Raw genomic sequence first — 13,024 nt, forward strand, 5'->3', positions numbered from 1 at the left:
GGAGCCAGCCAACACGGCAGGCCGTGGCGGCTTGCTTGACAGAAGAGACGCCGAGGCGGAGGTTGAGCCAACTTTGAGACGCCTGGCAAGTAAGGGGTGGGCCAGAGTTCAAGGTCAGGGTGCCGTGACGCCCAAGCTGGGGCCCTGCCACGGTACCCCGCTGCCGCTCCTTAAAAGGTGCCCTTTGCCAAGCGCTTTCTACACACATTACCTCATTTAATTCCTGTCTTGTGAGGCAAGTATCATTTCTACGTTCCAAGTGAAAAAACCGGTTCAGAGAAATTGACTTACCCAAGGTCATGTCTAAAAAACCATGATGCCAGATATAAACCCAGGTGGGGGTCTCGCCTCTCCACGGCTGGCAGGTGTGAAGGGCTGCCAAAGGGCCTCTGCACTGCCCCGGGCTCCCCATCCTGAGAAGGTGTGCTGTGCGCTGAGGTAGGCTGGGGGCCTCTGCTGGCCCAGGTTGGCAATCTCTGCCCGTGGCGTGAGTCACTGGCTGGGTGCACAGAACCCCTGGGGTGATCCCATTTGACTAATTCCCCGGCTCTGACCTCACCGGGATGTGGCTGGCTCTGCATCGCTGCCCCGCTGCTGCCCCGCTGCTGCCCCCTGGGAGCCCTCTTGGGCTCCCGGCCTGTGGAACAGGGGTCGGCAGTGCGGCTGCGGGGCAGGGGGACCAGTGCCAGCCCCTCAGAAGCACAGACACCCCCCAGGGAAGGGGGCACCGCCATGGGTCCCCTCGGCCCCAAGACCTCCCGGGGGTGGCGTCTGTACGCGTATTCTGACAACCAAGGTCCTCCTGGGGGCCCGAAGACAGGAGTCGGGGACGGAAGCTGGCATTTGTTGTGCTGTATGTACGTCCTCCGCCGTGATCCCCACCACTCCCCGACGGGCAGGAGTTCTCCCCATTTCCCAGGGGAAGAGACTGAGGGCAGAGTGACGTCCGCGGAATGGCTAAGATGCGCGACCAAGCGGAGCGCTCGCCAACATAGGGCTCCCGAGGGCCTTCGAAGCGCTGGGACAGGCAGGAGCTGACCGTGCCCTCCCGACGCCACAGACCCTCGGGCAGCAATGTCAGGGCGTGAAAGGCCCTCGCATGTCATCCCATGTCCCTCATAAGGGCACGGGCGGCGTGACTTGCCCAGGCCCCAGTGTACTTGTGATGGGCACTCAAGGTCCCGGGCCCTGACTGCAGCCAGCCTTGAGAACAAAGTGCCTCACCCGGCCCTTTCCTCCCTGCGCTCCGGGAGAGGTGCAGAGGATGCTGTGTCTCGGAGGAGGCCAGGGTCCGGGGCCAGGATCTGTTGGGTCAGGAGGATGTTGACCGTGCTGCCAGTGCCCTTCCCAGCAGTCCCTGCCCAAGACGAGGGGCCGAGCGGGGGGAGCTCAGCCCCTGCCCCAGACGCCTGGGGAAGGTTTCTCCGGAAAGCGAAGGCCACTCTGGCTGGGCTGCCGGAAATCCCTAAAGTGTGGGCCCTGGCCTGGGAGGGCCCAGAGAACAATGTTGGGGCCTCGGTGGCCGGCAGGACGCTGTGCGGCCTGCGAGGCTTCCAGGCATGCTGCCGCAGTTCCTCTCCGCTGCCTGGAACACCGGCTGCAGGTGTGACCCTGAACCCCGGGCCCCGGGGGGGCTGGCTGCCGTGACCACTGGTTGTGCCAAGGAGCTCCAGCTCTCCAGCCACCTACCGACGGCCTTCTGGAAGCCCAGAGCCGTCCACAGCCACTCCATGGTGGTGTAAGGAGAGCAGGAAGAGTCAGATCTGGGCTCAAGTCCTGACTGTGCTGCCTACTAGTGTGGCCTGGGGCACGCTGCCTCCCCATGCGGAAGCTCGGTGGTGACATCAGTAGAACCAGGCAACAGGGTTGCTCTTGCTGAGTGTGCTCCAGGTGTCATCTCACTGAGCCTCCTCAGCAAGCCGGACAGGCAGGGACTGCTGTCGCTGCTTTCCCGATGAGGAAACTGAGGCCCAGAGCACCTCAGTGACCAGGCCTCAACAGGTGTCAGGGCTCGGCTCTGGACACGGGTGTGTCTGACCCTAAAGTCTCTGCGTCCTTACCTGTTAGCTCCATTCGCGTTCCCTTTGGGGCAAAGGTTTTCACCACTTTCAGCCTCAGTGGCCCCATCTGCACGCTGGGCCAGTGACACCCACTCCGCATGAGGTCACAGTGGGGACGACATGGCGAGGTGTGCAGAAGCATTCCGCGACCTAGCTGGAGCTCTGAGAGTGTCCACGGCTAGGCTTCCCCCCCCCCCCCCCCCCCCCCCAGCGACACCTTCAACAGGAAGCACCCGGTTTCCTGAGATAAGGAGCCGGCACCTCACCACGGGCAGGGCCGTGCTTGTAGGAGGCCGTGGGCCTGACATTGGGCTCCCTGCCCTGGCCCCGACCCCTGTCGCCGCCCCCTCCCGCTCTAGAGCTGGCTCGGAGGTGCCTGTGGCTCAGGCAGCCCCGGGGAGCTAGAGGTGGTGACCTCACTCTTGGAGAATGCCCACTGGAATTCACCCTGAGTCTGGTCCTCTGTTCTCCGCGCCTCCCAGCCTGACTCCCATCCAACTGCCCTCTCGCTCCCACCCCTGAACCAGCAGGTCATACAGAGCCACTGATGGGAGCACCTCTTGTGAGCTAGGACTCCCGCACCCCGCTGCACAGCTGCTAATTATTAACTGGGGGTGAGCAAGCCCCCCACCTTTGGTCTGCTTACTGGGAAACGGTAGGCAAGTAGCTGTCTCTCTCTGGTCCGCTGCCTCCCTGCAAAGAGGCAGTCCAGTGTTGATCCCTGGTGCCCCACACTGCCGTGTGCCCACCCACATCTAACCCTCCCAGCACCCACCCGAGAGAGCCATTATTGCTCCCATTTTACATACAAGGAAACTGAGGCCCAGAGAGGTGGTGTACTGTGCCTAAGACATACCCTGGGAAACGGGCCCACGGTGGCCTGACCCAATCCCCTATCCCACACCCTCTGCCATACTGCTGTCCCCAGGAGGGTCAAAGGATCCCTCTTCTTATGCCAGGCGGGGGGACTTTGGGCCTCTCTTATCTGCCTTCCCCATCACCAACCCCTGGCCAGAGGCAGGAGATTCCCTTTCCCCAGGATCTACTCGTATGGCTGTAATATTCTCTCCAGTCCCCACATGGCAACCTCACCCCTAGCCTCAGCCAGCTGGTGTCTGTGAGTGCCTCTCTCGACCTGGCATGAAGATAAAGTGCAGAATGGTTGTGAGTCCTCAAGAGGGGTGCAAATCTGCCAGGGACAGTCAGACGGGTTTTGTTTTGAAGAACGGAAGGGAAGTCAGCCTGAAGAGCAAGCAGTGGGAAGAGCATTCCAGGCAGAGGCGAGAGCAGGTGCAAAGGCACAGGGGTGGGGAAAGTACACGATCTGTCCGAGGAGGGAGGCTGGGATGCAGGGGGCCCGGTGGGGCCCCACTGAGGGGGGATGGAGGCAGGCTTTGAATGAAGCCTTGGAATCACATAGACCCAGCGCCAATCCTAACCCTCCCCTCCTTAGCCAAGCCTCGGCTTTCTCCATCTCTGAAATGGGAAGATCGGGAGCCCTGGGTGCCTCAGTCGGTTAAGTGACTATTGATCTCAGCTCAGGTCTTGATCTCAGGGGTTGTGAGTTTGGGCCCCACACTGGGCTCCATGCTGGGTGTGGCGCCTACTCAAAAAAAAAGAAAAAGAAAGAAATGGGAAGACAGTACTCTCCTCATGGTTATGACCCTGGCCTGGGATCATAAATGTAATTAATGTTAGAGCACAGTGCTGTTATGTAAGCATCCTCTTGAAAGTCCCAGGGCACGCGCATCGGTTTGGCGGGGCCACCATACCAAAGTACCACAGACTGGAGGGATTAAGCCACAGAAATGCGTTTGTCACAGTTCTGGAGGCTGGAAGGCCACCGTCAAGGTGTCAGCAGGTTTCATTTCTCCTGAGGCCTCTCTCCTGGGTTTGCCAATGGTCCCCTTCTGGCTGTGTCCTCACAGGGTCCTTCCTCTGTACCCACAGAACCCTCACGTCTCCTTGTCCAAATCTCCTTCTCTTGTAAGGACACCAGTCCGATTGGGTTGGGGTGCCCACCCTCATGGCCTCATGTTAACTTCATCCCCTCTGTCAAGGCCCATCTCCAAATACAGTCACATTTGGAGATCCTGAGGGTTAGGGCTTCCACAGGTTGATTTGGGGGCAGGGGGGACATACTCAGCCCATAAAAGCCCATTACTTAGTTTAATAACAATGGATAACACACAGAGGTTGTGGGCACTGTTCTAAATACTGTATATTAACTCCTTCGATGCTCATATAACCCTAGGAGGTAGGTTCTAGTATCAGCTCCAGTTTATGAATGGGGAAATTGAGGCACAGAGGCTTTTTTTTTTTTTAAGATTTTATTTATTTGAGAGAGAGAGAGCACACGAGAGGGGGGAGGGTCAGAGGGAGAAGCAGACTCCCTGCCGAGCAGGAAGCCCGATGTGGGACTCGATCCCGGGACTCCAGGATCATGACCCGAGCCTAAGGCAGTCGCTTAACCAACTGAGCCACCCAGGCGCCCCAACACAGAGGTTTTAGTTATGACCCCAGGTCACACAGCTAGGAAGGTGCAGAGCCAGGATGAAACCCCCCCTAGTCTGACTGGTGCCCTGCTCTTCCACCTCCCCTAGAGCCTTACCAGGACCTCCTAGCAGCAACCCAGGGCCTCCTACAGCCTCCTACAGCCTCCTACAGCCTCCCCACCCCGCATCCCAGACCAGGGAAAGTCACTCAGCGAGGGTCATACCATTAGCCTTTCCCCCACCGTCCCATACATAGGTATTTTCCAGTTAATATTTCTGTCCATTATAAATGAGACCGGAATGAACATGTTTGGAAGTAGAGCTTCTTTCTTGTTTTGGATTTTATAGTTGCGGGATTCTCAGAGCAAAGGGAGCGTTTTATTGTCACTGAGAGCCTGGAAGGAGTGTCCTGGGGCCTGAAACCTGAGCTAGGTTCTCTCCCAGCGTCGGCACCTCCCACCGGCTGGTTTACTTTGGGGGAGGGGAGGCTGAGCGGCAGGAATGTCATCAGACCGGCCCCACCTTTTTGTCCGGGCCACCGCTACCTTAGAAAGTTCCAGGCCCCAGTCAATTACACTTAAATTTAAAGAACTATAAGGGGCACTTGGGTGGCTCAGTCGTTAAGCGTCTGCCTTCGGCTCAGGTCATGATCCCGGGGTCCTGGGATCGAGCCCCACATCCGGCTCCCTGCTCTGCGGGGTGGCTGCTTCTCCCTCTCCCACTCCCCCTGCTTGTGTTCCCCCTCTCGCTGTGTCTCTCTCTGTCAAATAAAATCTTTAAAAGAAGGAAAGAAAGAGAAAGAAAGAAAAGAAGGAAGGAAAGGAAGGAAGGAAGGAAGGAAAAAAGGAAGAAAGAAAGGGAGGGAGAGAGGGAGGAAGAACAATAAGAAAGAAACCTCCAGGCCCCCAGTCCTGGCGTTTCTGAGAACTTGAGTCCAAAGCAAGCAGCATGTAAGGGTCTGGTTGTGGTTATGCATCTGGGATGGTCCTGGGTCTGGGGTGGGACCCAAGAATGTGTATTTCTAAAGCCCTAGTAATTCAGATGCAGATGATCCTGGACTTGGAGCAAATGCCCTTCCTGTGACCAGAACCCTCTCCAAGCCCATCCTATTGCACCTGTTCCTTGAGCAGCCTTCCATGTTTCTACCTTCCCATGGGGCCAGGCACAGAGGAGGAGCACAGGAATCTGCAACATGAATGAATCAATGAAGTGTCTCACCCCACCAAGGAGTTGTTCTATGCCAGGCCCTGTTGCTGGTCTGGTCCCTACCCTTATCCCAAAGTCCAGACCCCACGGCCAAGGCCCCTCTCTCCTCACCGCGGAGGCCTGGCTGGGCCTCAGCACCTCTGGCGCTTTCTACGTGACTTTGGGCATCGCTCTGAGTCTCTGGGCCACCGTGTCCTCCCTCCCCATGAAGCAAGCATGTTCATGATTCCTGTGTTCTTTCCCATATTCGTTTTCCATCTAACGGGGCTCCCAGTGATGTGGAGGCAAGGGAAGAAGTCTAAGTCTGGATGAGGAGAGGGAAATGGAAGCCCAGAGAGGGTAGAGGCCTTGCCTGGAGTCAACCAGCAAGCAAGAAGAGAGAATCCAGAGGTGGCTCTGGGTTCCCATTGCCGGTCCTGGGGTTGCTCTTTTCAGAGACTGGCAGAGAGGTGGAGGGGGAGCGATTATTTCTAAAGGAAGTGATAGGGGCAGGAACTGGTCCCCAAGCATTCCTTCCCCCTGCCGAGTCCCTGGAGCCAGGAAAGACCCTACCCTTCCCTGCCTGTACTTGTTTGCCCAGCTCAGCACCCCACATGGCCCAGGAACGACTCCACAGAGCAGTGGCCACGGTGGGACTGGCTGCCCAGCGGGCCTGGTGTTTGCTCAGCACTTGGCCCTGACCACTGAGGCACAGCTGGGCCAACTTCAGGGCTGCAGTGCTCAGGCCACAAGAGCAAGTTTCCTCCCCAACAAAGGGAGGGAGGGAGGGAGGGCAGGTTCTCCGGGGCCAGGCCCAGGCCCTCCCTGTCCTGGTGCTGGTCCCCCGTGGGCTCTGGGGACCAGGCAGAGAACTAGCTTCCCTGGACAGTGGCCCAGGAGGACAAGGCGGGCGGGGCCGGGGCAGCCTGGGAAGATGAAGCCGTTTCTGTCCATGAGGCCCGGGCTCGCGCCCTCACTCACTCTGGCGTGCTTGGCCTCTGATACCTCCTCTCTGGAGGCCGCGTTTCCCAGAACTCTGCTCTCCCCAAGTCATGAACCTCAGGGCCCCGAATCCCCCAGAGACCAGTCTCCACCCCCGGGTTTACAGAGGAAGCCAGGCCCAGCGAGGGGAGGGGGTCGGGGCGGCGCTGGGGCCGGCTGGGGAGTGGCTAAGTCCTGAGGTGGCTCTTCAGAAACCCCACGGAGGCATCCCTCCCTTCTCCAAAATCAGACTGTTGCCATGTGTCCTCACACTGTCTCCCCCGCAAGAGCCTGAGTCCTAGAGAGTGGGCCTGGCCTTCTCTTCTGTGCCAAGGCACACCAAAGCCCTGACCCCGGGTCTGGGTCCTTCGGATGCTCTCGTCCCTCACCCCCATGGTGCTGTGAGTGACTTTTGGGAAGTAAGACAGAGAAAGATTCTTTTTTTTAGCTGCCCAGAACTTCTGGCTGGAAAGCATTGTATCTTCAAGAAATGCACTAAAAAGCGCGGGGACAATGGGGTAGTCCCACCGGAGGGTGGAGAATGGGGGGCCCCAAGAGACTAGGGTTTGGAATTGGATCTGAGATGACCAATCATCCCGGTTTGCCTGCGACTTAAGGAGGTTGCCAGCACTTATGGGATTTAAGAGCTAAAAGTGGGCCGAGTCTTGACTCTGCCACTCCCTGGGTAACCATGGGTAAGACACTTCCCCTCTGCATGCCTCAGAAGTGAATCTGGGAAATGGGGTCCATAGCCACCAACATCCTCCTCACGAAGTTCCCAGAAGACTGGAGAGAGAAAGCTAGATTGTGTTACATCCCAGCAGATATGAGGGTTATTTTCTCACCATTAGTGGTGGCCCCTCTTGGTGAGGGATCTCCTCCTCCTTCCCCCCCAACTCCCACTGCCTATTATTCATTATTCGCTCATTTCCTGCCAAACGCTAATCAGCACCTACTATGTGCCAGGCACCGGGTCTGCAAGGGTGGAAAAAGAAGAGCCCAGCGCTCATGTTTCTCAGAGCACATGCATAGGTACTCTGAACACAATAAGATGAATTTGTTCAGGAGCAAATTTTCATGAGCAGCCACTATGTCCCAAGCATTGTCTTGAACAGTGTACGGACATTAACTCATTGGACCCTCACAATAACATGGTGAAGTGATTATCTTATCCCCATTTTGCCTATGAAGAAACTGAGACTCAGAAAGATTAATCAGTAGAGGAGTCAGGGAGAGGGCATTAAGAAGCATCTTTTTGAAGGATGAACATGTCTCTGTGCGTGCAGGAAGGTGCTTTCCAGGAGGGAGCAGCAGGTGCAAAGGTTGGGAAGCCTGGAACAGCATGATGCCTCCAGGGAACTGCAAGTTCACAGATGCCTGTGCACTGAGTTCAGGGTTCATACTTATCCTGTAGGCGACTGGGAGGTTGTGAAGTCCAGTGGAGGTCAAAGAGGAGCAATTGGACACATCACGTTTTAAAAGGATCTGGGCTGTGAGGAGAGGTTGTAGGGGGAAGAGTGGAGGCCAGACGACCAGGGAGCTGACTCATGCGGGACACTTCCTATTTGTTTTAGTCTTGTCGCTCCAAGAAGGGTTCAGTCAACCATACACTTCCGACGGATCAATGGCTAATGTTCAGCCAGGTCCTGGGCTGAGCTTGGGGCTACAGAGACTCTTTAAGTTAGAAAAGGCGCCCACGTGGGGCACACCGGGCCCAGGAAGTCTCACCCTCTGACCGCAAGGCTCGGTAACCGAGTTCTCTAAAGTACGGTCACTAAAGGTCCTCCTCCCCAACCCCCCCTCCCCGCTACCTACTGTGGACCTGCTGCCGACTCTGGGGTGAAGGAAGAAACCCGCCCACAGCCGCAAGGCGAGTCGGTCAAGTTCAGCCCCCCCCCCCCCCCGGAGGACGGGGCCCGGCGCGGTCTCAGCCAAGAGGGGAGCGGGGGGGGGGGTGGGGAGGGCCTCGGGGGGCCTTGGGGCACCACTGGAGGGGACCCGCCTTTGGCAGAAAAGTCTACCCCGAGGTTGTCGGGCCTCAGGGCGAGGCCAGCAGGATGGGATGCCCCGCCCCTGCCGCGCCCGGCCCCGCCGCGCCGCGCCTGCCCTTATAAGGTGAGCGCAGCGCCCAGCTCCCGCCCGGGGCGCCTGTCGTCACCTGCGTCCGCCCGCCTGCCAGGGGCACCCCTCCAGGGCCGCGCCGCCCAGCGCCTTCCTGCCGGGAAGCGCGGTCCCCTGGCCGTCCGGGCCCGCGCACCTGCGCCCCTCCCTTCCAGCCGCGCGCGAGCCGGTCTCTGCGCAGTCAGCCGGCCGGGGCTGTGGGCCCGGAAAGTTGGGGGGGAAGCCGCAAGCTGGGGTGGGGGTGGGAGGAAAATCAGCCTCTCTTCGGGACCCCCCCCCCCCCGGCCAGCCCACGAGTGCCTGCTACAGGCCAGGCAGTGAACTCAACTTCTGCAAAGCTAATCGCCCAGCCAACTTGCGTGGTATGGCTTTCAGTAAGAGCCAAGACTCTGCAACCACACCACTCGGGCTCGATTTAGCGAGCTTACTTACTGGCTTTGTGGGCTATAGGCAAGTTAAGTAGTTATGTGCCTCGGTTTTCTTATCTGTAAAATGGGGATATAATGGCTTATTCCTCAGGGTTGGGATGAGCACTGAATGCGTTAATATGAGTTAGTGGTTTTCCGCAGTTTTTGGTGCAGTTGGTAAATAATTGAGCCCTGAAGGGTCAGAAGTGAGACCCTTACCCCCAGTTCAGCCTCAGTCCTGGTCTTGTTTGCCATAGGAGCAGTTTTTAAAAACACCGACGTACTTAGCTTTCACATTTCAGTAAATCCTGGTTAGGGGCAAGGAGAAAGTCTTTTGTTAGAGTGTCTCTATCAGTCCCTCAGCAGATTCCATTTTTAGCAAAAGAGAGACAGGCCTCAGACTGGGAGCCCTGGGCAGGAGATAGGAGCTGGGTAAATTTAATAACATGAGTTTGTTTTGGTGATTTCAGAGTGTCCCTCAAAGAGTTTAGAATTACTGTTTATGGCTCTTGGTTTTCCATACATGGTAGTGACATAATACTCACTTAATGTTTTTAGTATGAAAATGTGCAGAAATACACACAAGGGCACAGAGAATGATAATATGATGATCCTTCATATATTCATCTTATGTTCACAAATAAGTGCGTTAAAATAGGAGCTGATTTGTAGAAAGAAGAAGAGTACCAAGAATAAGAGCGCAAAGGCAAAACTTCTGAGCAGGCTAACAGTGCCTGAAATTTGGCAGAGGGACCCCCAGGGGCTGCATCATGGGCTAGGAGGGAAGAGGCGGGTCCCCCTCCCACCGGGGGCGGCGCTAGGAGGTCAGATCTCCGAGCCTGGCCCGGGCTGTCCCAGCGCGCACCTGCAGCAGGCAAATCCCGAGCCAGCATGCCCCAGTCGGCTGCCTCTAGACTCAAGTCTCCTCGCCTGGGTTATTTCTGTATTTACTTTCTCCCCTGCCCACCTGGGCGGCAGGCACCTGCCCTGCACACTAGAGCCAAAGGAATTTTCTAGACCACTGAAACCACTCCATGGCTCCCCAGTGCCCACAGGAGAAAGACCAGACCTTAGCAGGGCTGATGTGTCTTCCACGGTCTGGGGCCCACAAACCTCTCAGAGCCTTTTCCTAGCACATCTTCCACTTTCCTCTCAGGTCAACCTGAGCCGTTTGCAGCTTCCTGAATATTCATTAAGTAGGATGAATATTCATTAAGTAGGTGCTGCTTAGGATGCAGCACCAGAAACAGAGCTCAGCTGTGGTGAGGAGCTCAGCGGGCATGGTCCAGCCCTCTCTCCTGGCATTCACCAGCTAGTGGGGGAAGTTAAATAAGTACGAAAAAGGTTTTTAAAGTGTCATGTGCTATAAGGGACTTACAAAGTACCAAGAGAGTTTTTGCCTTTTGCCAGGAAGAGCCCCACTCACCCCCCCCCCGCCCTGCTTTTAGTCCTTGCTGATACAGTGTCACCAGCAACATGGGGTCCCCTTGCGTGTGTCTTTATTTGGGGCTCTTATCATATTGGGGTGGTAATTTACATGCCTGTCTCTCACATTGGACGATGAGCTCCTCAAGGAAACTCATCTTGGTCTAATCGGTCTGGTGTCCCCAGTAGCTTGGGTGCACGATGCCTAGCAGGTGCACAGCATTTGTTGGATGACTATTAAAGTGGCAAGCCTCCGCACCAGGACTCGCACCCCAGAGCAATTAAATCTTCCATCAAGCATTCATTCATTCATTTTAAATGAACAATTTCATTCACCCATGAAATCAGAGTGTGCCAAGCCCCTGATGGTGGATCAGTTGATTGACAGAGGGTGAGCCCTGTGCTGTGGCAGATTGTGGGACAGCCAGCCACGAAGGGGTCATCCTGCCTGGCCCCTGGTGGGACAACTGCCAGAGGGAATGTCATTTCAACAGGGCCTGAAGGGCTGAAGGAAGAGGGACTTTGAAAGAAGCAGAGGGGTGTGAGCGCTTGCAGTTGCCAGGGTGGGGCCCCGGCTGGGTGTGGCAGGAGCCTTTGGTTGGGTGTGTGAACAGGGAGCTGAGCCAGGTAGGTTGGGGCCCAACACTGGAAAGTGCCCGCTCACTTCCCCTCCCACCCTTGGTGAACAAAGGGTGCATCATCTGAGGCAGTGGCTTTTCAAGGTTTCCTGACCGACCAGAGGTAGGGTGCATATCACGTCACAGCCTGGCACAGCTCGCCAAATTGAAACAAGCCTTTCATGAGACAGTGTACTACTCAAGACTCCCGCTGATATTTTCTCTTCGGTCTTTTTATCATCATCATCATCATCATCATCATTACGAAATTCTGAGTGTGACTCACTGTGACCTGCACGTTGAAAAACATGGATCCAAGCATCCTTCCAAAGGGTCTAGTAGTGGCTGGGAGGTCCTTTTTGATTCATAAAGAATTCAAACTCTTAGCATCCTGAGAGGCTGTCCTTCACTCCGCAGCTACTTTCTTTCTTTTTTTTTTTTAAGATTTTATTTATTTATTTGACAGAGAGAGAGAGGGAGAAAGAGCGTACAAGCAGGGGGAGTAGGAGAGGGAGAAGCAGGCTCCCCGCTGAGCAAGGCGCCCGATGCCCCGGCTCGATCCCAGGACCCTAGGATCATGATCAGAGCCAAAGGCAGATGCTCCAACAAATGAGCCACCCAGGTGCCTCTCCGCAGCTACTTTCACTTGTAAAGCAACCCCAGAGGGCAGGGAGGGTCCCCCAACCTCCCCCATGTCTGGGTACCCATCCCCCCCAATCAGGATCCCATGGCTGCAAGGTGCTCCCAGGTGGAGCTCCCGGGGGTTCCAAGATCCAAATGAGAAGAAGAAGAACAACCCCACCACCTTTCCCCCAATCTAACACACCCTCCCAGCACACACTGCCCCACCTTGTTCTCCACTTGGCACCTAGTTTCCCTGCCAGGCTGGTTTAGGATGCCCCTGGCCCTGGGGGTGGGATGGGGAGAAGGGGGTGGCGGAGGCCGCCGCTGGGCTCCGGACTCCGTGCCATCACCTGGGCTCAGTTCTCCCCTCTGTTCTCCAGCCTGTACCAACCACCTTGTCTGCAGGCCAGCACTTTGGCTTAGCAGAGGGTGAATACGGGGACCAGAGCCCCATCCCAGTCCAAGCTTCTGGCTAAATTCCTCTTCCATTGGGATCTCTGAGGCCTCTGGAGAGATAGGGGAAACCCGTGGCAGGGGGGTGGCCCCAACTCATAACCCCCGGCCCTCAGGACGCCGGAGCCAGAGGAAGCTTCGAAATGGAGTCCAATCCTCTTGTTTTATTTTTGTGGGAAGCTGAGGCCCAGAGAGGGGAGGGAGCTCACCCAAGTTTACACAGGAGTTAGTCTCAGAGTAAGTCCCGGAGACTCAGGTCTCCTGGCTCCAAATCCAAGGCTCTTTCTTTTCACTGTTTCATGTTAAGGGTCTGCGGAAAGGGGAAGGGGGCTGGGGAAGGGACTTGGAGAAATGTCCTGTCTGGGAGCAACTGGGCCGTGTGCTTGCAAGGCCCCCAGCCTGGGAGACCTGCGTCCTCACTGTGCTTCTGCCACCCCGTTTCTGTGGCCCCGCCTGAGTCGCTGCCTTGTCTGGGCTGCAGAAGGAGGGGACGGGACCAGGTGAGGTCCTGGAGCCCTTCCAGCTCTGAGCCTGAGCTGCCTGCCTTCTCCCCTCCAGTGCTGGAGACTTCCCTACCCCCTGAGCTAAGAGAAGACCCTCTCTTCCTCCCCTCCCGAGGCCTGAGCTGCCTGGAGAAGTGACAGGAGAGGATAAAG

The sequence above is a fragment of the Callorhinus ursinus genome, unplaced genomic scaffold (assembly GCF_003265705.2).
Source record: "Callorhinus ursinus isolate GAN/ISIS: 27379988/994484 unplaced genomic scaffold, GSC_fseal_2.0 scaffold48, whole genome shotgun sequence".
In the NCBI taxonomy this organism is placed as follows: Eukaryota; Metazoa; Chordata; class Mammalia; order Carnivora; family Otariidae; genus Callorhinus; species Callorhinus ursinus.